The following is a 24,329-nucleotide window of genomic DNA, read 5'->3' on the forward strand; positions in this document are numbered from 1 at the left end:
AGACAATATGAAGATTGCCATTCTACGGATTCCATGTGTACCATAAAGTCCGTAGTGTCCCTGATATAGGTTTTCAGTCCCAGCACCGCATCAAATAGGAAATGATCCAGGAATCTGGAAAGGTTTTCCGTAAGACTTCCCATAGAGGAGACAATCGGTCTACCTGGTGGTGATATTCTATCTTTATGCACCTTCGGGAGGTGATAAAAAGTTGGTAAAGTTGGAGTTGTATTCCTTAAAAACAAGTGTTCACAATCCTTTCTATCCCCAGAAAAGAAGACAGCACTCAAGGACTCTTGGTTTGCGATGTTTATTCTTCAAACAGACAGACGCATTTCGGAGAAACTCCTTCCTCGGTGTCAACACGTAACGTGCTGAGCGGCACAATTTAAACTGATTTACATTTCACCATTGGAAAACAACGAGGGCTGGCCTTGACGCTACATAGAGCGCGCCATCTTGGAAGTATATCCTTTCCAACTTATCACAGCATCACAGTTACAAACAAAGCTTTTTTGCAATAATTCATTTCCAACTTAAGATAGTATTTCTAAGATAATACGTTGTTGACTGTGATGCATTTGATCTTGCCGTGGATCGGCAATTGCAACCTCTATCATGAGGTTGCTTTACCCCTCAGTATTCCATATGCTTGTTGCTGTAGATCGGCGTTCTTACGATATGTTACAATTCTTAAAATCTAATTTCAATTGATTCAACACCCGTTACATTAAACTGATTTGTATTTTGTCATGGAAATCGAAGTGGGCCCGGCTTTCCGCCACCTAGCGCCCGCCATCTTGGAAGTATCTACTTCCTAACTTCTCATTCTAATCCCAGTTAAAAAAACAGAACTATTTACGACAAATCATTTGAGACCTGACACTCTATTTCATATATTCTGCATTTTTGGCTGCAATTTAACTAAGAATGTATTCAATCTTGCCGTGGATCGTCAATTGCAACCCCTATCATGAGGTTGCTTGCCCCCTCTATATTCCATTTAAACAGTCATTGCACCCCGAACAAAAATTCCTCTTTAGAAAAATCCAGAAAAACCCAGAGAAAATCCAGAAAAATCTAGACAGATCTAGGAAAATACTATTACAGTACTAGCTACCTAGATGTACCGCCAGTTCTTCCCCACTATTTAGTCCATTTGGGGACTTTGTTTGCAGGTCCACGATGTACCAGGATTCTAGCCTTATTATTTTCAAAATTCTATTACCTCCCCTGGTGCTTGTAATCCACACTTTTAGGCCTTGCACATGGTCAATAGAGGTGTAGAGACTTGTGATGTCCAATACTATCAGACAGTAAGTGGGCTGCCACTTCAACTTCTCAATGTGGCCAATAAAATCTGTGGTCTCCTTGATATATGATTTTAAACCAAGGACTGCCACAAATAAGAAGTGATCTAAAAACCTGGAAAGATTTTCTGTCAGGCTGCCCATTGAGGAGACTATTGGTCCTCCTGTTGGTCTGTCTTTGTCTTTATGCACCTTGGGTAGGTGGTAGAAAGTTGGCAGAATTGGGTTAGTTGTTCTTAGAAATAAATACTCGTCCAGATCCAGCATTTGTTTATCATGCCACTTTTTTTATTTATGTATGGAGTTGGTGGATACTCTCATTGTATCTCTCCATTGTTGTCAACTCATAGCAATTTAGATCCCTCAGTTGTCTCATGGCTTCCCCTACATACTGTTCTCGGGATAAAATGACTATGCTCCTTCCTTTATCCAAGGGTTTACAGATGACTGATTTGTCTTCTTCCAGATTTCTTATTGCTATTCTCTGAGCCCTAGTTAAGTTGTCCTGTTTTTTGATTGTTTTTTTGTTCTTTCTAAATGAAATCAAATCCTTGATGACCAGATCAGAGAAGGTGTCTATAGCATCAGATGGCATCTGTGGTAAAAACTGAGATGGTGATTTTAGACCACTATTAGGTGCCTCTTGCTCCACCTCATCTCACCCTATGCTTTTGGTTAACATGGTCACTGGTAAAGGATCTTCTGTTAAACCATCCTGGCGTAGTTCTTCCAACATTTCCAAGGCTGTCAGGTTATTGACAGTAAGTAAATCAGTGTCCTTATTCTTAGATTTCAAGAGTCTCGCTTCCTTTGTTGTTGGTCTTGATTTATAGAATTTATGCAACTTCAATTTGCGGACAGAGTTAAACAAGTCAATCCTTGTTTGAGTTTATTCCATGCGGTTGTCTGGGCAGAAAGTAAGTTCCAATTTCAATATTGATTTTTCAGTGGTAGTTAAGATTTTATCTGAAAGGTTATCTATGGTTAGGTGATCTTCTCACCCTACCATCTCCCACCTCTTTAGCTCCGTGTCACTCTGGTTGTTTGATTTGGCTTGGCCCTTCCTCTTCCAGCCGCCCCTTCTGGTTCTTCTTCTTCTTCCGGGGGCTTGCTCTTGCCCCCCCTCAGCCATGATTGCAGGATGATGTTGAACTCCTGCTGAAAAGGAGTTTTCTGTGGTCTTCCAGATGGGCCAGCTGAGTCCTCTCCTGATTGTTCTCCTTCCCTGGTATCAGATTCAGAGTGTTCTACCCTGGGTGGTCGCTCGTTGGTGAGTATCTTGCTCTCATTTATCACTTCCTTGCGTGATCTTATCTTTTCGCAAAGGTCAGGACTCTCCCCATGGCATAGTCCCTTTCATCTCGATCAAACTTCTCTTGTTTTCATTGTTTGATCTTCACTTCATATTTAACAAGCCGCTTCTTCATAGCCTCTCTTAGATATTCTTGTTGTTCTTTGTCCACATTTTGTTGTAATTCTTCCTCCAGAATTTCAGTTCCCTTGAGAGCTTTGTCCATGTCACTCCAGTCAAACTGTACTAAAAATTTCCTACATGCCTCTACATGACAGGGCTGTATGTGCCGCCCATGCCTTCAGCAACAGCGGATCGGGATTCTCATATGCTGAAACAGTGTAAATACGTAAACCTCTTGGGACCCTTTGAACCTCTATGTAGCTTTGTAAAGAGGTGGCCTCCCACCATTTATGTACTTCCCTCTCATAAAGTCTTTCCAATTTGGTAAACTGAATTGCCAACGGATTTGGAATGTCCTTGATTGTTTTAGTTTTAGCAAGTGTTATATCCGGGTTCATGTTTTTAAACATACCAGCCGCCGCCTCCCTGCGCCCTGTTACGTTGAACATGATTCAATTGTCGGTTGAGACATGGTGCTCCGATCCCGGGCTCCACCTCATTCAATCATCGCAAATGTCACTTGGTCCCTCGCCCTGCCACGGCCAAAATTCAAAAGCGCATAAAATATTTCGGGCTTACCTAGGTATCGGTGGTTCAGCCTAAGCGCTGGCGAATTGCTTATTCCTCGGGAAAGTGAACTCCTCCACTGTCCCTTAACTGGTCCGTGACGGTGCACTCGCTGTAATATCACTGCTCCAGTTACACCATAAAGCGGGTCACTCAGAAGGCGGGTGCTGAACTGCAGTGGTGTCCCGCATAAATATACAGCTTCACAATCCTTTCTATCCCCAGAAAGGAAGACAGCACTCATGGGACTCTTGGTTTGCGATGTTTATTCTTCAAACAGACAGACGCGTTTCAGAGAAACTCCTTCCTCGGTGGCAACACATAACGCGCTGCGCCATTTAAACTGATTTACATCTCGCCATGGAAATCAACGAGGGCTGGCCTTGACGCTACATAGCGCGCGCCATCTTGGAAGCATATGCTTCCCAACTTATCACAGCATCACAGTTACAAACAAAGCTTTTTGCAATAATTAATTTCCAACATAACATAGTATTTCTAAGATAATATGTTGTTGACTGTGATGCATTTGATCTTGCCGATGCCCAGTGGAGCTGCCTAGGCAGCTGTAGAGTAGATGGGCCTGAGATCACCCTTTCGGCTGTCACCTGCCTTCTGAGCTTGAAAATGATGATTGACCTCCTACTTCACCTTCCGGAATCGGCAGCTGGGACACACAAGTCTTGTTTTCCCCCGACAATGTAGCATCAAAAACGCAGCAACGCTGCTGCCCTGTGCCCCTGAGCTTGTTTTCACTTTTCGAGTATGAGGAAGCACGCCCTCCTGGCCCCGCTGTTGCCTCCCTCTTCCGGGGCTGCTCCATGGGTGCCCCAAATGACTCTCCCCTGACATTACAACATGCTGAATGAAAACACTGCTGTTCCTGTAGCCCTGAGTGCTCTCCAGCCTTCCTCCCTCATTTATACTGTGGCTCCCTCCACCATTCCAGACCTGCTCGGTGGAGTCGGATTCCTTGTGGCTTTTGGATTGTTTTTTTGTTTATCTGCAATCCCACCATCTTGTGATGATTTGTCCAGTGGCCGTGACCTAGGTCCTCCATCTTGGCGGCCTCGACCGATACTCGGACTGATGCATGCCGCTGGTCTGCTCCCTGTGTCCACACACACTAACCTCAGTGCTTGCTAAGGGTGGGAACTAGGGGCACGGGGCTTAGGAGCAAGCCAGCCTCCAATCAACTATGAAAACACAAAATTAGGCTGCCCCTAGAGTGCGTTCATACAATTGCCTACAGAGTTAGAAAGAGATGCAGTACCAATGGGGGCATCTCATAAAAAGTAAGTATGGGCGAATTTTGCGAATATCGCAATTCGCGAATTTGCGTATTTGCGGATTCGCAATCCGTAAAATTCGCAAACTCTCGCGAATTTACGGATTTTTTTTGTGTTCGCAAGGGTTTCTGCCAGTTCTCGAGGGTTTTTTACCAGTTCGCAAACGCGAACGCACTTGTCGGGTCGCAACGGTCGCGACCTTGTTGTTTCTACGTCTGGTTCATCACAGCACCCTCTATTTCACCACTGCCACCCTCTGGCTCACCCATGCCACCCTCTGGTTCATCACTGCCACCCTCTGGTTCATCACTGTAGATTATGGGGGGGAAAGCACACCTGCCCTGCCTCAACTGACATGAATTAATTTGGGGCTGATGAATGTGTCACTGAATTTGAGCTGGCACCTTCTTCCTTAGCTGTAAGTGCTTCCTGATTAATGATGAGCTTGAACTTTTGCACCTGCTAAGTGCTTTCAGTTTTGTAAAATTCGTTAGCACACCTGCCCTGCTTCAACTGACATGAATGAATTAGGGGCTGATTAATGTGTCACTGAATTTGAACTTCCAGTCTGGCACCTGCTTCCTTATCTGTAATTGCTTTCTGTTGCAGTGTAATTTTTTTTAACAGGACCTTTGTGGCATACTTGTAGCTATTCTCTGAGCCTGCTGTGAGGGTCAGAGCAGGGTCATAGAATAGTTGCAAGTAGGCAACTGAACTCTGGAGGGGCCCCTCAGGAAGCACTACAGGGAATGGTTACTAATGATGAGATTGAACTTTTGCACCTGCTGAGTGCTTTCAGTTTTGCAAAAATCGTTTCGCTGCAATTTCGTGCGATTCGCGGGGCACGAATTTGCGCGAGATCGAATTCGGAAGCCGCAAATTCGAGCGAATATACGATTTAGTTTTTTGCGGCGTGCTAGTTCGCGTGATTTTTTGCGTTTTCGCAAGCCACTTGTAGCGCAATGACGCTAAGTTACCCTAGCTGTCGTACATGGGCGTGACCATCTTGTTTGCGTGACGTATTTCCGTTTCCGGGTGCTATGTGTAATCTCGCAAAGTGTGCGGCTCGCTAGTACAAGTTTGCGTGTGATCGCGGGGGAAATCTCGCGCGAACGTACCCACGCGGTCGTGAATGGGCGTGGCCATCTTGTTTTTCATTCATTGCTATGGTTCTGGGCATCCTTTCTGTATCCTCTATCAATCTCTGCCATCCTTGGCTTGTTTGAAGTTTTTTTTATCTATTTTACTTATTATCTATCCCTCTATTTTTCTAGCTCTATATTTTTGTGTTTTCTGCTACTTTTGGTTAATTTTAAACTACTTTTTTTAACTCTTTTCTTTTCTTCTTCCCTATTCTATTTCTTCTTTATTATTTACCTTCCTTTCTGCCCAGACCATGGTAAAGGGAGCCGGGAGGCAGCCCGAGTAAGGGGAAGGGTCCTGCAACCCGTTCCCGGCTCCCGTGCGGGCATTTGAGGGGGGAGCTAGTGATGCCACGGGAGATCTTTAGCGCGGAGGAGGTGGCCACACTAGTGTTCTTTGTACAGCGCTGCCTCCCTAGGACCATCGCGGCAGGCGGCAAGATCGCAAGCGGCTACGGGCTCCGGGAGCGCCGGAAGCGGTGGGAGAAGGTGTGCCGGGCCATGTTTCTACACTCTTGGGTCCGGCGCACCTACAACCAGGCCACCCACCGTTGGACGGATCTCCTGGACGTGACTTGCTCGACCTGCTCGGCGTCGAGATCCGAGCTTGGTGAGTAGTAGTAGCTATTTCATCACTACTCTGTTTTCTCCTGCTCTGTGTGTTATTATATTGCAAATTTTTGTTTTTTATCAAGAGCAATAATGCTGCCGATTACATTGTAGGTAAATTATATTTCAAAATCTTCTGTGCATTTCAGGTGCACTGCTCTCCTTCTCAGTAGCGTTGCTACTATGCTTATTTGTTTTCGATTTTGTGTTCATTTCATTGGCCTGAGAAATTATGTATGAGTGTAGTTTACAGAACTGCGTAATGCTAGACACTAAGGGGCAGATTTGCAATTACCGGCGCATCCCTGCAAAGTAGCAGGGATGCGCCAGTATTTGTGCGCCATGCCACCACCACCCATGGTGCTCCGTATTTACAATGCGGCGCACCATGGGCCCAAAACATCAGCGAAGCGCTACGCATCTGTGCCGTAAAGGCGGCGCATTGCTGGAGTTGCGTCGCAACGATGGCGCAGCTCCAGCAATGCTCTGGGGTGCCCTATCTCCCCAATGCTGCGTCAAGCCGTAAGCCTGCTTCAAGCAGGAGCAGGGTTTGAGTGACGCATCATTGTCCTAAAAGTGACTGATTGAAATCTTGTAGATTTCCCTCAGCCACTTTTAGGATGCGTTCCTGCGCAGGAACGCCCTCCCTTGCGCCGGAACGCCCCCTGATGGCGCAGGGCTTCACAACGTGATGCATCTCCCATATGCGTCGCTTTGTTAATATACGCCGCACCATGGCGCCTCTTTTGTTCTGCTGCTGCGTCACAAAAGTCACGCAACAACGGAGTTAAAAAGCCGCAAGGGGCTTGTAAATCTGCCCCTACAGACTCAAGTCCAGTCCTTCCTTTGTACACCTGGCAATAAGAAGAAATAGTGTTGGTGGATTGATAGTTTGAGTATTTTAATGACTGGTTAATGTAGTAGGAAACTTTTTAGTGTTGTCACTGATCTGCAATCACGATGGAGTTTGTATGTCACTTCGCGTGCTGCGGGCTGCTGCCTTCCAGTCCTAGGCGAACCTTTTTAGTACTTTGTTTAGTGAGTTACATAACTTTCCAAGTCGACGGTCCGCAAATCAAGCAATGCTAATATCATAGTAGACCACATGAGATAGGTCAATATATCCTGTGGAATAGTTGTCTATTCGCTATTTCACCAAAATATTTTGTTATTGTTCTTTTGAAATGTTTGATTTGGTTGACAACAATCATTCATGTTTTCGGGTCTTTCGTTCTTTCATGTTGTACATCAGCTCCCCCCAGGGGCAAGAGGACAGAGGAGGAGGTGGTTGCTGCTGCTGCTGTAGAAGGCCAGGATCGGCCAGGCTAGGGCTCCTTTGCTGGCCCCAGTAAGTTTTCATTTTATTATAGAGTACCTATTTTTTCCTAGCGTTCCTCATTCGATTTTTTCGAAATCGTCTTTGATCTTCTTGTAGACTGTATCTAAATTCTTATCCTGCCTCTACTATGACTCCCTGTGGTATTCCTAGATTATTCTTATTAGTCTGTCTGTGTAGCTAACGAAGATTGCACAGTTGGCAAAAGGTGTCAAACTAAACTCCCATTCTAGTCATCAATAGCTCTATGAACTGAGTGCAGTCCTCTGGGATTGTCCATAATGTCTTTTCAAGTCTTCAAAATGTTTATGCTTTGGCAATTCCCAACAATAAAATGTGAATGACCACCAAGAAAGAATAAGATACTACTTTACTTTTGGTTTGGATAGGAGGACAATCCATACTACTACTGTTGCAGGGACAAATCTGCACAAACAGAACTATGGACACTAAATAGTGCATTGTTTATCAATTATAATAGGCGCAGGTAGACTTTCCACATACCTCAGTGATAACAGACTTTGAACTTAGAACCCCCAATCTCCTTACTGACTAGATAGTGTGGCAGAGTCATTTAGCTCCCGAATTCATCGATGATTGATCCCCAATGATGATTATCCAATGCAGGACAAGAGTAAGGAGTCAGAGTCCAGAAGTGTCAGAGGCACGGACTCATGCTTGCAAATTGCAAAACCTTTTGCTCAGTCACTCTTGACCAAAAACCACAGAGTCTATTTAAGTTTTAAAGCTTTATTAAAAGTAAAAACATTTATTAAAAATCAAGTTTGTCATAAAACATAAACGGTTGATTAAAAATGGAAAAGTGCTTAGTGATTTATTTCACACATTTATTGTGGGCGAGCCGAGCCCTCACCTGGTTTGAACTTTAATTTTTCTTTTTGGTGCTGAATCGTTGGTCACTCCGTCCTAGTGATGATGATCTGATCTTGCTCTTGTTCTTAGAAGTGAAGCTTCTGTCTGTTATGAGAAAAATGGTGCGTGTTAAAAAGCAAGTATTCATCAGTTGTGCCAAAAAGTGCAGCAAGACAACACCCTTCCCTGGAAAAAGGGACATTTTTACTTTAGAGTAGACAGTCACAAATTATTAGATTGGTTACTGTATTCACATTTCTTCATTCCTAGACAAAATACTAGTGAGTGGTGTATGTCTATGACATCTAACATTCTTAAATGTACTTTGTAGGTGGAACATCTGGTGCCGGGGCCAGCGCGGAGATGGAGGAGGACACTTCTGGGGAGGAGGCGGTGCAAGTGCCGGAGGAAACTGCTGTGAGGGTTGCCACGGTAGTGGCGGGCAGTGGTAAGCTCTTATATTCCTTACTTATTGAGATTGCAGACTGCAGAGTGTGCTCTCTGCATGGGTGTAGTATATATGTTGTACAGTTAAGTTACTATACTGTTAAGAAGACTTTCAAATTTAGAACAAAGTTTTTATCAACCAGGTAGTAGCCTCCTCTAAATGTACTTCCGTCAGCGGTGAATTTTTTTTCGAGAATCCAAATCAGATCTGAGATGAACTTGATGGATGGGATGAACGAAAAGCGAAAGAAGGGTGTAAGTAAGTGTGGAAGGATGAGCAAGTTAAAAGTAATGATGACTGACAAAGAAGAATGATACGTGTTTGATTGGTGCCCGAGGTGGCTGGGAAGGAATATGATGAATGGCTGGGTGAAGGATGAAGCAAGGATGGGTGAAAGGAGAACAGCCTTGGTAGGTGAAATAGAAACTGTATGTGTGCGCAATATATCCTTTGGTTGAAATTCAAATGCAAATCAAGCACGGATGTATGGCTTGCGGTTTCCCAAATAAAATGAAAAAGTTGTTTTCCCGTGAGAAAACGTAAGGTTTGTCCAGATGAGAGACATGAAGAAGAATGATTGACATATAGTTTGAATGGATGGATGCCTGGATCATGGTACTATCTGACTCTTAGATAGCATATGTGTATCTAGAGAGAGTAGACGGTCACTGGATGAACTAAGTGTTACTTTGAATAGCATGTAACATCGCACCCGCACGTCCGTTCCAGTGTAGGAAAGGCAAGGAAAAGAAGTTTTAATTTTGTCCGAATACTACCATGAATAGTAGCAGTAGTTTGTATTGCAAGCACAGCATATATCCGGCTATTACGATGGCCACTCACTACCTCTGTTAATAAGTTTAGTAGAACTCGGTCATTCATGTGTGGATGTATCACTGTTCACTCAATAAAAAGCAAAGCACCTAAAGTCATCCCATATGTAAGCAAATACATACCATGTGCAGTGATAGAAATCAGATTATTTATCTTCTTCATTTTCCTTTTCTAGTATTCATTGGCACTGTAGGGTGAAAGTTAAATTAATTAAGCAGTAGCCCTTGTAACAGAGTATTCTCAGTGCCACCCGTAATAGAAAAGTAAGAGCATCACCACCTGCATGTACTGGACCGGTACAGTAACGCAAGTCTGTCTCACTCATCATGGCGGGCGTCTGTTTTTCTCGGGTGCAAGTTGACTGCGCTGGCATTATGCCGGCTTGCAGAAGTTAACGTACCAATTTTGCTAAACAAGAGAGAAGAAGAAGAATAAGACTGGTGTACTGTCATAGTCGACTCTAATGGAGTGAGTCCATAGTGCTCGTAGAATTGATTCCTTAAACTCCCACTAATGTTAGAGCAAGGATGAAGAAGTGGGAGGTTTGATAGATACTGGCCACAATAGTTATGTACTGCGCTTGCAAGTTGCTAGTTCTACTGTGACACAACTTTCTGCTGAATCATTTTGTGTTAATCTTAAAGAGCATTGGTTACAGACTATGTCTTTCTTTCTTCATATAGATGCTCCTTCCAAACCAACACGGAAGGAGCTGGCTAAAAGGGCCCGGCAACGGAGGCTGGAGGCGACTGTCGCCGAATATCGTCGGCTGGTGGCCCAGGAGGAGGGGGACACGCAGTCGACCACAACATCGACCGGTACAGCTGCATCCTCCTCCGCGCTCCCTGGGTCAGTCAGTCAGCGCAGGTCTCCAGCGGTACGGAGCCGGGGTACCGCAGCCACCCGCCACCGCCGAGCAGCAAAAAAATCAGCTGCCCCCCACAGCAGTACCAAAAAAAGGTTGCACCGCCTTTCACTGAGGGTGTCCTACCTCGAGCAGGAGCTGCTCAACACCAAAACCCTGCTCGAGACCCTCCGCAAGGAGCATGCCGACCTGGCCCGAAAAGTCAACAGCAGCCAGCAGTAGGAGGAGACTGTCCCTTGCCCCTTTTTTAAAGACTTCTGGGGGGTGGGAATTGGGAGTTGGGTTTTCTACTTTTTTGGACTTAGTTTTCACGGACATTCGTTGGGGTTCAGGAGGGAGGGGTTGGTCTTGCGGGAGATTATTTATGTTAGGGGTATAAATATACTTTAAACTTTATCTTAGCATACGGGTTTTTACTTTTTTACTGCTTTTGAGGCTGGTGGGTGGGGGTTTAACAGTACGTTTGTTTTCCTGAAACTTAAGTGGCATCTTGATTCAAGTTGTGTAAGTAATTGCCCAAATGTTTTCAAAACTAAGTGCCTCTCACAGAGTAAGTGAATTCAATAGTCCTAGGACCGTTAGTCTCTCGTCTCTCCTAATACTCCATTATACTACCTCCCCCAAACGCTTATCTTACCTGTAATTTGTGTTTGGAAATAGGGCTAGGCACAGGGCTGGCTGCACGGGAAATGGCGATTAAGGTTGGCAATCCTGGGCGGATGAAATGTCATCATTGCGGTGGTACTAGTGGTGTTACACAGTGGCAGTTGCAGCATCTGAAAAAAAAAGAAAATGAAACCTTGTTTGTCCTTACCGTAGCATTAGAACGGTACGATAGAGAATATAGCAGGTGACAGTACACTAGAACAGTACCACAATGTAGCCTAACAAATGGTAAAGTATTGAAAGTATAACTACTACTTGCGTTGAATTTCTTTGACATTGGCTACTACTACAAGAAATAGTACTGAAGGTGAAGGACACAGCAGCGTAATCATTTGCCATGCCTAGGAGGAGGATGTTCTTGATGAGCAATCAAGTTGATGGCGCACATGAAAATCTGCTTTCATTTGCCAATAGTCATGGGTCTGTGTCAAGCTGAGTAAGATATATCCTCGGATTCCTTCACCAGCCTGTTGCTATGACCTTATCCTCCCCAGCAAGTGTGTGGAATTATTGCTGTCATTTAGTCACACATCAATCAAAACCACACAGCCCGGGAGAAGAGGGTTAGGGTTTGGAAAATGGATGGGAATGGGGTTTTTGGGAAAGTTTTGTTGAGAGAAGAAAAAAAAAACACAGCATGGACAAATAATAATTGAAGATAAAAAATCTTTGGGTACAAAGCTATCCTTAAATCTTTTAAGTGACATAAAGGAAGTGCCTGCACTACTGCATGCATGGTTACTGAAAAGTAAGTGGTACTTTAGACAACCGTGAATGAAAGAATGCGACAGTACAGGGCTGCAGTAATTATGCGTTTTCACTTGCCTATCTCTGCACTCAGAGTAACACTTCGTACATTAAATTAGGTTTGAAAAATAGCAGAAGTAAAACCTATACAATGGCTGTAGGGATGAATTTAGAAGCAGAGATCAAAGAAATGCAGAGTCACACTCATAGAAGTTCACAGCAATAACATTACTTACAAGATAATTAGAAAAGAACGGATACTGTATCTGTATGTTGTTGTAGTTGTCCTGTTGAATTTGGAAAGTTGCATGCATCCAACCATTCCTCTTATTAGCGGGACTCCTCCATTCCATCTGACGCTCCGTCCATCAATGTTGGTGACTAGAAGACACCCTGTCCACTGCCTGCCTGGCGGATGCTGAATTGCGGCTCGCTAATGTGAAGCCTGACTTCATCCTTTTTTTCCCATTGCACAGGCTGAAACCCGGCCTGTAATTATTGATGGAAAAACAGGAAGTTATATTAGAACACCACTGACAAATAAATATAAGGTATGTACGCTGTGTAGTGCAAAAAGTCACACTTTGAGTTTCCTAATAGACAGTACAATATTTTTGAAAGTGCGTACTCTGTCTGAGTCTCCTTTTGAAGGATAAATAAGTATGGGCGAATTCATTTAGCGGATCTTTCCCCTCAAGCTAGGTGTACTGTAAACTGTGTTTTAGAACAAAATTAGACCTTCCCAGCAGTGCTCCCAGACCCTTACTAAACCCAGTCACAAAAATGTAGAAGACCCCCAATCAGATCTCAAAAACGTGCGATACTGCTACCTGTCAGAGGCCTAGTAGAAAATGGTGACCAAACGTACTTTGAAAGTAAAGTAGGCCCAAATCCCCCCTTACCCACCATGGATTGTATTCAAACCACTTGCAAGCAAGCAAAAGTATCCATACCCAGCATTGCTCCAAGACTCGCAAACCCCCCCACAAACACCAGGAACCCCCACAAACAGCCCCCCGAAAACGGTAGAGTGAGCGAAATCTCAGAAAATGCAAACACTTTTTCCCCAGGGATTGTCTCCAAAACACTTTCTTTCGGGCATTAGACCTTCCCAGCAATGGCCCCAGCACTGTCAACCCGGGCGAAAACAAGTTTAACACCCCCAACAAGCCAAAAGGCAAAACCCGGGAAAAGCCACACTTAGAAAACTTTGGGCCTACCTGGAATTCAGGCCAAATGCGCTCTGCAGCTAGGCCCTAACTCCCCTTTTCCACCATGGATTTCCTGTAAAACAAATGCAATCAACATTAGAATGTGCCAACAGTGCTCACAGACCACAACCCACCCCAACAACCTAAAAGCCCCCCAAACAGCACCCCAAAGACAGGCAAGTGATCAAAAGCGCAAAAACTTTTTCTGCTCCGATTTTCTCCAAACCACTTTTAGCCGGTATTACACCTTCCAAGCAAGGCCCCCAAACCCGTGAACCCGGGCAAAAACAAGTTTCACCCCCCCGAAAAAGCCGAAAAGCAAAACCGGGAAAAGCCACACTTAGGAAACTGTGGGCCTACCTGGAATTCAGGACAAATGCACTCTGCAGCTAGGCCCTAACTCCCCTTTTCCACCATGGATTTCCTGCAAAACAAATGCAATCAACATTAGAATGTGCCAACAGTGCTCACCGACCACAACCCACCCCCAACAACCTAAAAGCCCCCAAACAGCACCCCAAAGACAGGCAAGTGATCAAAAGCGCAAAAACTTTTTATGCTCCGATTTTCTCCAAACCACTTTTAGCCAGTATTACACCTTCCAAGCAAGGCCCCCACACCCGTGAACCCGGGCAAAAACAAGTTTCACCCCCCAAAAAGCCGAAAAGCCAAACCGGGAAAAGCCACACTTAGGAAACTGTGGGCCTACCTGGAATGCAGTCCAAATGAGATCTGCAGCTAGACCCTAACTCCCCTTTTTCACCATGGATTTCCTGTAAAACAAATGCAATCAACATTAGAATGTGCCAACAGTGCTCACAGACCCCAAAACCCACCCCCAACAACCTAAAAGCCCCCCAAACAGCACCCCAAAAACAGGCAAGTGATCAAAAGCGCAAAAACTTTTTCTGCTCCGATTTTCTCCAAACCACTTTTAGCCGGTATTACACCTTCCAAGCAAGGCCCCCAGACCCGTGAACCCGGGCAAAAACAAGTTTCACCCCCGAAAAATCCGAAAAGCAAAACCGGGAAAAGCCACACTTAGGAAACTGTGGGCCTACCTGGAATTCAGGACAAATGAGCTCTGCAGCTAGGCCCTTACTTCCCTTTTCCACCATGGATTTCCTGTAAAACAAATGCAATCAACATTAGAATGTGCCAACAGTGCTCACCGACCACAACCCACCCCCAACAACCTAAAAGCCCCCAAACAGCACCCCAAAGACAGGCAAGTGATCAAAAGCGCAAAAACTTTTTTTGCTCCGATTTTCTCCAAACCACTTTTAGCCGGTATTACACCTTCCAAGCAAGGCCCCCAGACCCGTGAACCCGGGCAAAAACAAGTTTCACCCCCCAAAAAGCCGAAAAGCCACACTTAGGAAACTGTGGGCCTACCTGGAATGCAGTCCAAATGAGCTCTGCAGCTAGGCCCTAACTCCCCTTTTTCACCATGGATTTCCTGTAAAACAAATGCAATCAACATTAGAATGTGCCAGCAGTGCTCACAGACCCCAAAACCCACCCCCAACAACCTAAAAGCCCCCCAAACAGCACCCCAAAAACAGGCAAGTGATCAAAAGCGCAAAAACTTTTTCTGCTCCGATTTTCTCCAAACCACTTTTAGCCGGTATTACTCCTTCCAAGCAAGGCCCCCAGACCCGTGAACCCGGGCAAAAACAAGTTTCACCCCCAAAAAGCCAAAAAGCAAAACCGGGAAAAGCCACACTGAGGAAACTGTGGGCCTAACTGGAATGCAGTCCAAATGAGCTCTGCAGCTAGGCCCTAACTCCCCTTTTCCATCATGGATTTCCTGTAAAACAAATGCAATCAACATTAGAATGTGCCAGCAGTGCTCACAGACCCCAAAACCCACCCCCAACAACCTAAAAGCCCCCCAAACAGCACCCCAAAGACAGGCAAGTGATCAAAAGCGCAAAAACATTTTCTGCTCCGATTTTCTCCAAACTACTTTTAGCCGGTATTAGACCTTCACAGCAATGCCCATGACCCGTCAACTCACCCGCAAAGAAGTAGAACACCCCAACAAGTGCAGAGTCTTTCTTCATTGGGCGTAATCCAGCCATCTGCTTTGAGGGAAATAGGAGTCTGGAGGAGGAGGATAGAGGAGCATGTTCTTGTGAACCTGAGGAATGCAGACTGCGGCACCTTCAAATCAATAAGCAAATAAGTGAAGACAGTTTTGCTGATGGGCTTGTTTTTGTGATTAGGTGATTAAAGTTTTTTTTTTATATAGATTTTGCAAAACAAAGAAAGACAGACACACAGGAATAAAAGTGAATAAGGACGAAAAAGAAAGTTAGTGATTCAGTCAGTCAATCACTTTTATTCGATTTTTAAAAAATCACAAAAAGACACAGGATACTGTACAAGAAATAGACAATAAAATACAACAATACAAATATCTACATAATATATCATACATCAGGCCATCAAATTTTGTATTTCATTAGTTCATAAAAAGTATATATACACAGGTAATACGTCATGATAAAGTAGCCTGAGCGAAAGGTCAATTACCTAAAAAAAAAAAATTTTAAATCACAATTTAATAAAATATATTAAAATGTTTCGTTTTGAATTTGATCTTGTCTCCATTTGCAACACTTTTTGTTTATACGGACTCCTGCTACTAAAAAATGTGCAACATGAAAAGTTGTTCGTACATTATGCAAAAGTTGCAAAAATAGGAGTGCTGGTCTGACCTGTGAAAAGCCAGCCTCTCGCAAGATGGGTAAAAGATATTTTCTCTTGATTTGTGCATAATGATCACAGAACATAATGAAGTGTAAAGTGTCCTGAGGTGAAAAGTAATCACAGTCACAAGGACTTGCGTTGTCAGTTGTATCCCATCTAGAGTAAGTGCCTAACAAAAAGTGTATCAAATTTAAACGAAATCTGGTTAAAAGAAAACGATGAAATGGTTTATTAACAAATACCAGGTAGGGTTCTAAGCCGGGAACAGTAATGAGGGCATAGTTTCTTCTAACGGTTGTTTTTTTAAGCTCTACTTCCTCCCGCTCAGCCATAAAGGAGTTTGTCAATGATGTTTTTATGTAGTGATTCATTGACTCATTTTCAGGGCTCGGTGCCAGGGAAGAAGAGCTCATCCTCAAACTCTGCTAATTCAGACGGGAGTAGGTCAGTTAACAGGGAAGAACTTCCCTCGTCTAAGTTGGTGTCCTCCTCGTCTTCTTCCTGCGTGCATACTCGTATTTTGTAATCTGGTGGTATGAAGTGCTTATTCATCTTGATCATTGTTAACCTCTCCACATTTTTGGGCGAGAGGCGGGTCCTTTTGGAAGTTACAATGCCACCAGCAGCACTGAAAACACGTTCAGAAGACACGCTTGCGAGTGGGCAAGACAAGTAATTTATAGCCAGGTTGGTGATCTCTGGCCACACATCTCTTTTCCCATGTCAATACGCCAATGGGTCATGAGAAACATGGACCTCTGTTGAGTCATTCGGATAGGCCTGCACCATCGACTCAAGGTTCTCCAGGGTTCCTCCGCTTTGCTTATTTTTTCTGGGACCATTTGAGAAGCAAACCCAAGCTGAGTTAGCCAATCCTCTTCTTCACACAATATTACTGTTGTGTCTGGTGCAGATGATACGGTTGCTGGTGTCGGTAACGGCTGAGAGGGAAAATCACTCACTTCTGCCACAGCCACAGATGCAGAAGTGGATTTTTTTGACTGCGGATGGCCTGCTGATGTACTGCCTTTTCCTTCAATTTCCTGCCGTTCTCTTTCAAACCGAGTGGCTGACACAGCTAGCCAATGTTTGTACTTTGTAACATCTGCGTCATCAAAAGGAAAGAATACTCTGCCTGCCACTGCCTTTTTGTACCGTGGATCCAGAATAGTAGCAGAAATGTAATGCTGTTCTGTGTGGATCATTTCAAGACGATCATCGCGAAGTAGGCGCTGTAATAACTTCTCCGCCAACTCAAATGCTTCTTCCTTTCCATCTTTTTCAAACGTAAAAGACACCGCCTTCAGTTGGTGCTCTAGCATGCGCATCAATGGGATAGCTTTTCCCAAATTACAGTCCTCACTGCTGACTGCACGCGTGAAGACCTCAAAAGGACAAAGCATGTCTGTCAGGCTTTTAACTAGCTCCCATTGCTCCACCTGTATCCTCATGTCTATCATAGGTGTACCCAGTTTAAAGAAATACTGATCGACTACCGCATACTGCTCATACAGACGCTCAAGCATGTAGAAGGTTGAGTTCCAACGTGTTGCCACCTCCTGGATGAGTGCTTTCACTGACACTTTGCGTTCATGTTGCAGGCACCTCAGCTGCTTCCGGGCCTTAAAAGAATGGTTGAAATGTGTGCACATTCTTCGGCAGGTGGTCAGTAACTCGGAGACTGGACTTTCTTCACTCAAGAATTTTTTAACAACCAGGTTTCTACAGTGCCCCAAATATGGCACTCTGAAATAGTTACCCTTATCTATGGCCTTAACTACATTGGCGCCATTATCCGTGGAAACATAACCAATCATTCGTTTTCTTGGGGACAGCCATTCAAAGACCTTAGTGTTAAACTCATGCAAAATGTTTTCTCCTGTATGAGTTTTCTCCATGGCAAACATGGCTATTGTTGCATGTTTCCGAGCAGCTTTATAAACTTTGTCAGTGTCAACACCTGCGTTTAGCTTTGCTTTAACCCCTGAAAAAGAGACCCAGTGTGCAGTGATGCACATGTAATCAGTGGCTGCGCAACTGGTCCACATGTCTGTTGTCAGATGTATAGTGTGAACAGCACTCTTCTGCAAAGCTGCCCCAATCACCTCCAGCACATCTTCATGTAGTGCTGGAACCGCAACTCTGGCAAAATAGAACCGGCTAGGAACCTTCCATTTAGGGCAGAGCGTTGCCACCATTTCAAGAAAACCCACCCCTTCCACAAAAGAAAAAGGGAGAAGGTCCAGCGCTATCATTTTAGCCAGCTTAGTGTTATACAGACGCGCCGTTGGGTGGTTGCGTTCAAATGGCGCATCTGAAAACAACATGCTTCTAATGGTGGGCTGGACCATTTTACGGGATGATGACTTCTTCGACCCAGTTACGCTCAGTGATGATGAACTTTTTCGCATTGGTGTCTCATTCTCTCCCACACTCTCAGTGTGGCTCATATATCTTGCAGGGGGTGTGCTGCTGACAGGGGTACTGGGTGAAACTGAAGAAATGTTTGACGCTTCTTCCTCCTCCTCATCATCAGATGAAACATCAACGGATACAATTTGTTGACTTGCAATTTGGGCTGCCTTGATCTCCCTTAGGTGCGCATGCAATTTGACAGTGTGCTATCTCTCAAGATGACCTCTCTGGCCTCCGGTACCATAGTTGGTACCAAGCTTACCACGACTAACTCGAACCTTACAAATGGTACAAATGGCTATGTTTTCCCTTGTTAGACTAACACTAAAGAAGTCCCAAACTGCGGACTTCAAATGTCTGTGGGGGCGGAGGAGGCAATACTGGGAATGCTAATGAGGTACTGGGTTTTTAGGAACCGGTACCGAACCGGTAACCCAGCGGTGCCAGGGGATCAACACACCAAAGACCTCGGGTTCTCCTGAGTCAGACCCACAGAAACTTCAGAGTCTTCTAGGTGAAGTCAAAGATTAGTTTATTGGCTGCAACCAAGGTGACAGGGTCCTAGAAGTACAATGCCAGTATATTCAGGAGACTGCACACTTTCACAAAGTTAGGCTTCTCTTCTTATACATAACATTTGCCCTTTGGCGAAACATTCCTTGGGTGCGCGGTATTTCATTTATGGTTACTGATTACAAAAGGAAAGCAGAGTCATGATGACATGTACATATTTCACGTTGTGATGCCCATAACAAATCATCCGGCAAGGCCCAACATTTCATCAGATATCGCTGGACCCCTAATAAAAATGGTCACCTCCCCACCATAAAATAAGTGAGGCAAAGGAAAGAAGAAAGATGTGAGCGAGATATGGCAGGTGTGCGTGCTGAAATGGCTTTATGGCCGGTTGGGCCTAGATACTATCTTGCTTGGTCACTGGGAGGGAACTGACCTAACGAGCTCGGCCTGGGGCAATGGTTCTAACTTGTACTGGGGTCAGGAAGAAGTCGATTAAGGAGTACGTGTCCTTGTGGAATCAAATTCGACTGGATTAAGGCCTATGAAAAGGGCAACATGCAATTAAGGGTTCAGAAGGTAAATGACGATTTCGAGGTGAAATTGTCACTCGAATATACTGAAAATACATGTGCTTGATGTACTCGTCATTTCCGGTCTTTTGATACCAAATTCGTCCTATTTCGACGAAGTTTTTATTCTCGAGTCCGGTACTGTTACGGATCCATATTTTTCAGAACCACAGACCCTCCTTTTGCCCTTACATAGGCAATTAATCTATCCTTATGTTAATCTGAGTCCAGATCTATATTCCTAAAGTCATTGAGGTGTTGCTGCAACATCATTCTAGTGCTGAGTTCGTGTCTTGACACAGGCTTCCTTACACATGATGTAGCACAGAGGCCACATATTGCAGGAGCACACTGTATGCATAGACAGAACAGGAAAAGAATGGCTAAGACCATCCCAATGACCATCAGAATTTTCCATCCCCAGGCAGATATCAGTCCCCAGAGCCATCCCATTAATGACCAATCTCCGTTATCCACATGAATAGATTCGGAAATCTTATGTAGTTTGGAGATGGCCCGTACACTGTTGGAGCATTATCTGGAATGAAAATGCAACAACTGGACTGGATCAATTTGCATACTCCACCCCGGTCCGCAAGTATTACGTCTAAAGCGACCCGGTTCTGAAGGGTCATCAGTCGATCCGACTGGAGCTCAGCAGTCAGGTTACTAAGGGCACCGGCAGTCTCGATCACAGTGGATTCAACTACCCTTGTCAATTGCCTTATGTTTCTGCTGTTAACCATGGCTCCCCAGAACGGCAGAATACCCATTGCAAAGTCACCAAATTCTTGACCCGCAGTGTCTTCTTTACTCAAAACACCTCGGACTATCCTTGTCCGATGGTAATCCGCCGCTGCTGTGTAGGTGGGAGGTAACAGGAATGAGACAAAACATGAGCCCGAGAAGTCAGGGGGCAACCATGTATAGGCTCTATCGTGACAGATGAAATAAGTACCCTTTGCGGCTAAAAAGGCGGGGGAAGTCTGAGATCCAAAAACATACGTTTCTGTGCAGACACTCTTCCCTAGCTGAGCTCTGGGATTCCTACCAATACCTTGCAGACACAGGTGACCTTGATGGGGCACGATCCAGATAGGGGACGATCTCTTAGCTTGCTGTTTCTCACTTAGTGTAGTGCCATATCCGGTCACATTCCAACCTACATATGCAAGTATCTCATCGTCTGGGGTATCTTGGTAAGAAGTCACTTCCTTGATCATGTCAACTATACCCTTCACTAGGGCGCTAGTCTTGAGGTTGTCTTTTACAGAACGTAGGGGTTGGATTTCTCGTGCATATATGAACATTGTCCTATATGCCCATACTGACCCATTGTGACTAAATGGCAGGACCAAATAGGGGATACCTCTATCCGTGGTGTGGGGCATGAGACCACACACCCAACAGTTGGTTGTGTTCATTACAAGTTGGTGTTGGTGTAATAGCTGAACGAAGGAGTTATTAATGAACTCTAATCTCCTATTTGATTCGTGGTCAGGCAAAGAGTGGAAAGAATGAGAGGAAACAGTAGGGGGAGGTATGGGTGATGTAGTAGGCGTGAATGTCATATGAGAAGAGAATAAAAAATAGCTTATCAAAAACACCATTACGCTAAATATCATAAAAATACACATCATTATAAAAATTTTCTTTCTCATTGTTTTCAAAAGTCTCTGCTTAAAGCTCATTTGTCTGGCAGTTCTCTCCACATCAGGAAACTCCATCCTCTCTAAGGTGCTGCCCGCGGCGGTAGGTTGTTTCTGCTAAGGGATGCTTCCGTCAGTCTAGGGTGGCTCCCTTCGACCAACTGGAACCAGCAACCTATTGTTGTCAGCTGCACCCAAAAGTCTTTAGTCAACCGCGACCCTAGCAGCGGAACCCGGATGGCGGTTCAAAAAAAACAAAAATAAGCAAGTTACCTAGATGGGAGAATCTGCATTTTCAAAATAGCATTTTGGAAGGAAAAAATTCATTATTTTATTAGTCCACAGGTTTTTCTCTCGGATCAAAAATAAATCACTTTTACTTTAGTCTGTTTTTCTCGGTCGGAAATTATAGCGTCTTTTCCCGGGTGCTGTCTGGTCCGGAAATAGTAGCTCAGGTTCCACAGAGTTCAATTGTTCTGATGGCGGCGTAGTTTCTTGAAAAATGTTCTTACTGTCACAATCACGTTTAGCTTCTTTTACGCGTTCATCAATTGTGCGCTTTGAGTCAGTGCCTCCTGTCCGGACCCATTGGTCATGTGGCAGACGGAAAGGTATTTTCTTACAATGGATCCCGTGGACCCAATTGGCCTTCCCCTCCACCTTAATAGTTGACCTTGTAGACAGGAGGACGAGGTGAGGTCCGGTCCATCTGGGCTGGTCGTTTCTTGTTCTCTGGAAATTCTTGACCAGAACCCAGGTGCCAGGGTCAATGGAGTGACCCGGTGTCTCGGAAACCGGAGGCAAGGTGTTGTGGACCTGTTGATATAAAACACGCAATTTAGCCGTCAATTCATACAGATAGTCGAGCAAAATTGGGTGTTGCAGCTCGCTAAACTTCGTGGGCCTAGGCACTCCCCATATGTTGGCTGGCCGACCAAAGATTATCTCATAGGGGCTGAGCTTCATTCGCGAATGCACAGTCATTCTGGTGGATAGGAGTGCTAAGGGTAGAGCGTCGGGACATTTAAGACCCGTGCTCGCTTGGATTTTGGCCAATTTAAGTTTAAGCGTGCCATTGTAACATTCCACTAATCCAGCTGATTGGGGGTGATTTGCAGCGTGGAACTTCTGACTAATGCCTAGCCCTTCACACACTCGTTTCATCACACAACCCACAAATTCACTTCCGTTGTCCGACCAGACCATTCTAGGCATTCCGAACCTGGGGAAGAACTCTTTCACAAGGGCTTTCGCTGTGGACAAGGCAGTATTGTCCCTTAGGGGATAGGCTTCTACCCATCTTGAGAAGGCGCAAACAACCACGAGCACATATTTTAAGTTGTTGCACCTCTCCATGTGTATGAAATCTAGCTGCAAAACCTCGAACGGATACGTAGGAGGTGCGAAATGACCAGCTGGAGTTGGGGTTCCCCTACCAGGATTGTGTTTCAGACATACCATGCAATTCTTGACAACATTCTCTGCATACTTGGGGATCCCTGAATTCTTCCACACTGGGGCCAATAACTCGCAAATCCCTTTCGCGCTGATATGGGCCATCCCATGAGCCATTGTAACCACTGCAGGCACATACGCATCGGGTAACAACCATCTTTGTTGCTCTGTCGATTCAATCCAACAACCATTCACATCCATTCTCCCTGTACTTTCTTTCCACATGCTTAACTCTTTCTCCGTGGCCTCAGCTTGGATGGACTTCACACTTTCTATTGTGTCTTCACATATTCCAACATCGCCAGTCCATCTTTCTGGGCTCGCAACATACATTCGGCTCATCACATTCTTTGCCGTTTCTTTAGCAGTTTCATCAGCAAATGCATTTCCACGACCAACATCATCGATCACTTTCTTGTGTGCACTGCATTTCACAACTGCTACTTTCAGGGGCAACGTCAGTGATTCAAGAAGCTCATTCACCAACTGACCGTGCTGAATCTTAGCTCCATGCGAAGTCAGGAACCCACGTTCTCTCCACAATCGTCCAAAACTGTGAGCCACTCCAAAAGCATACTGACTGTCGGTATAGACAGTCACTTTCATTCCTTTTGATAACACACATGCTCTCGTAAGTGCCACGAGTTCGGCGGCTTGAGCCGAACCATGTGGTATTCGCGCAGTTTCAACGATTGTGTGCAAAGTTGTGACAGCATACGCTGTAGTCACGTTACCGTTTGGGAGTTTAAAGCATGAACCATCCACCCATAATGTACCATCACATTCGGCGAGAGGAGTGTCGGATAGATCAACTCTCCCTTTGGTCTCCTCCTCCGTCCTGAGGAAACAATCGTGCTTTTCTGAAGCATCTGATTCCTCAGCAATTGGTAACAATGTGGCTATGTTCAGGGTACTGCATCTTTTGATGTGCACATGGCTTGCTAGTAGCGTCAATTCGTAACTGGACAGTCGAGCACTAGTTAAGTGCTGTGTCTTGGTCCTATTTAACAATGTGTCTACTGCATGCGGGACCATCACGATTAGTGTATTATTCATTACTAGGCCTGCAGACTGTCGAATAGAAACAGCTACTGCTGCTGTGGCCCTTAGACAACTTGGCAAAGCTCGTGCTACCGGATCCAAAGTTGACGAAAAATAGGCGCATGGCCGTTGTCTATCTCCGTGTAACTGAGTCAGCACAGACAATGCACAGCCCTCCTTCTCGTGGACATATAATGTGAAGGGCTTACTGTAGTTGGGGTTACCTAACACAGGGGCCGAACATAATGCTGTGCGTAATTCGAGAAAACTTTTCTGACACTCGTCGGACCAAGGAATGGGATTGGGTGTATTTGTACACGTTAGTGCCAATAAGGGTTTGGCTAATAACGAAAAATTTGGAATCCACTGTCTACAGTACGATGTAATGCCCAAGAAAGCGCGTACTTCTCTCTGTGTTCTTGGCACATTCAATTTAGCTATTGCCTGAATTCTTTCTGGGGTCAGTTTCCTTCCCTCCTTCGATAAGAGATGACCTAAGTAGGTCACTTCTTGTCGGCAATATTGGAGCTTGGAAAGTGACACCTTGTGATGTAGATCACATAGATGACGCAGTAGTGCCAATGTGGCCAGTTTACATATTTTCTCAGTATCCGCGGCTATGAGCAAATCGTCCACATACTGTACGAGAGTGGAA

The sequence above is a fragment of the Lissotriton helveticus genome, chromosome 10, assembly GCF_964261635.1.
Source record: "Lissotriton helveticus chromosome 10, aLisHel1.1, whole genome shotgun sequence".
In the NCBI taxonomy this organism is placed as follows: Eukaryota; Metazoa; Chordata; class Amphibia; order Caudata; family Salamandridae; genus Lissotriton; species Lissotriton helveticus.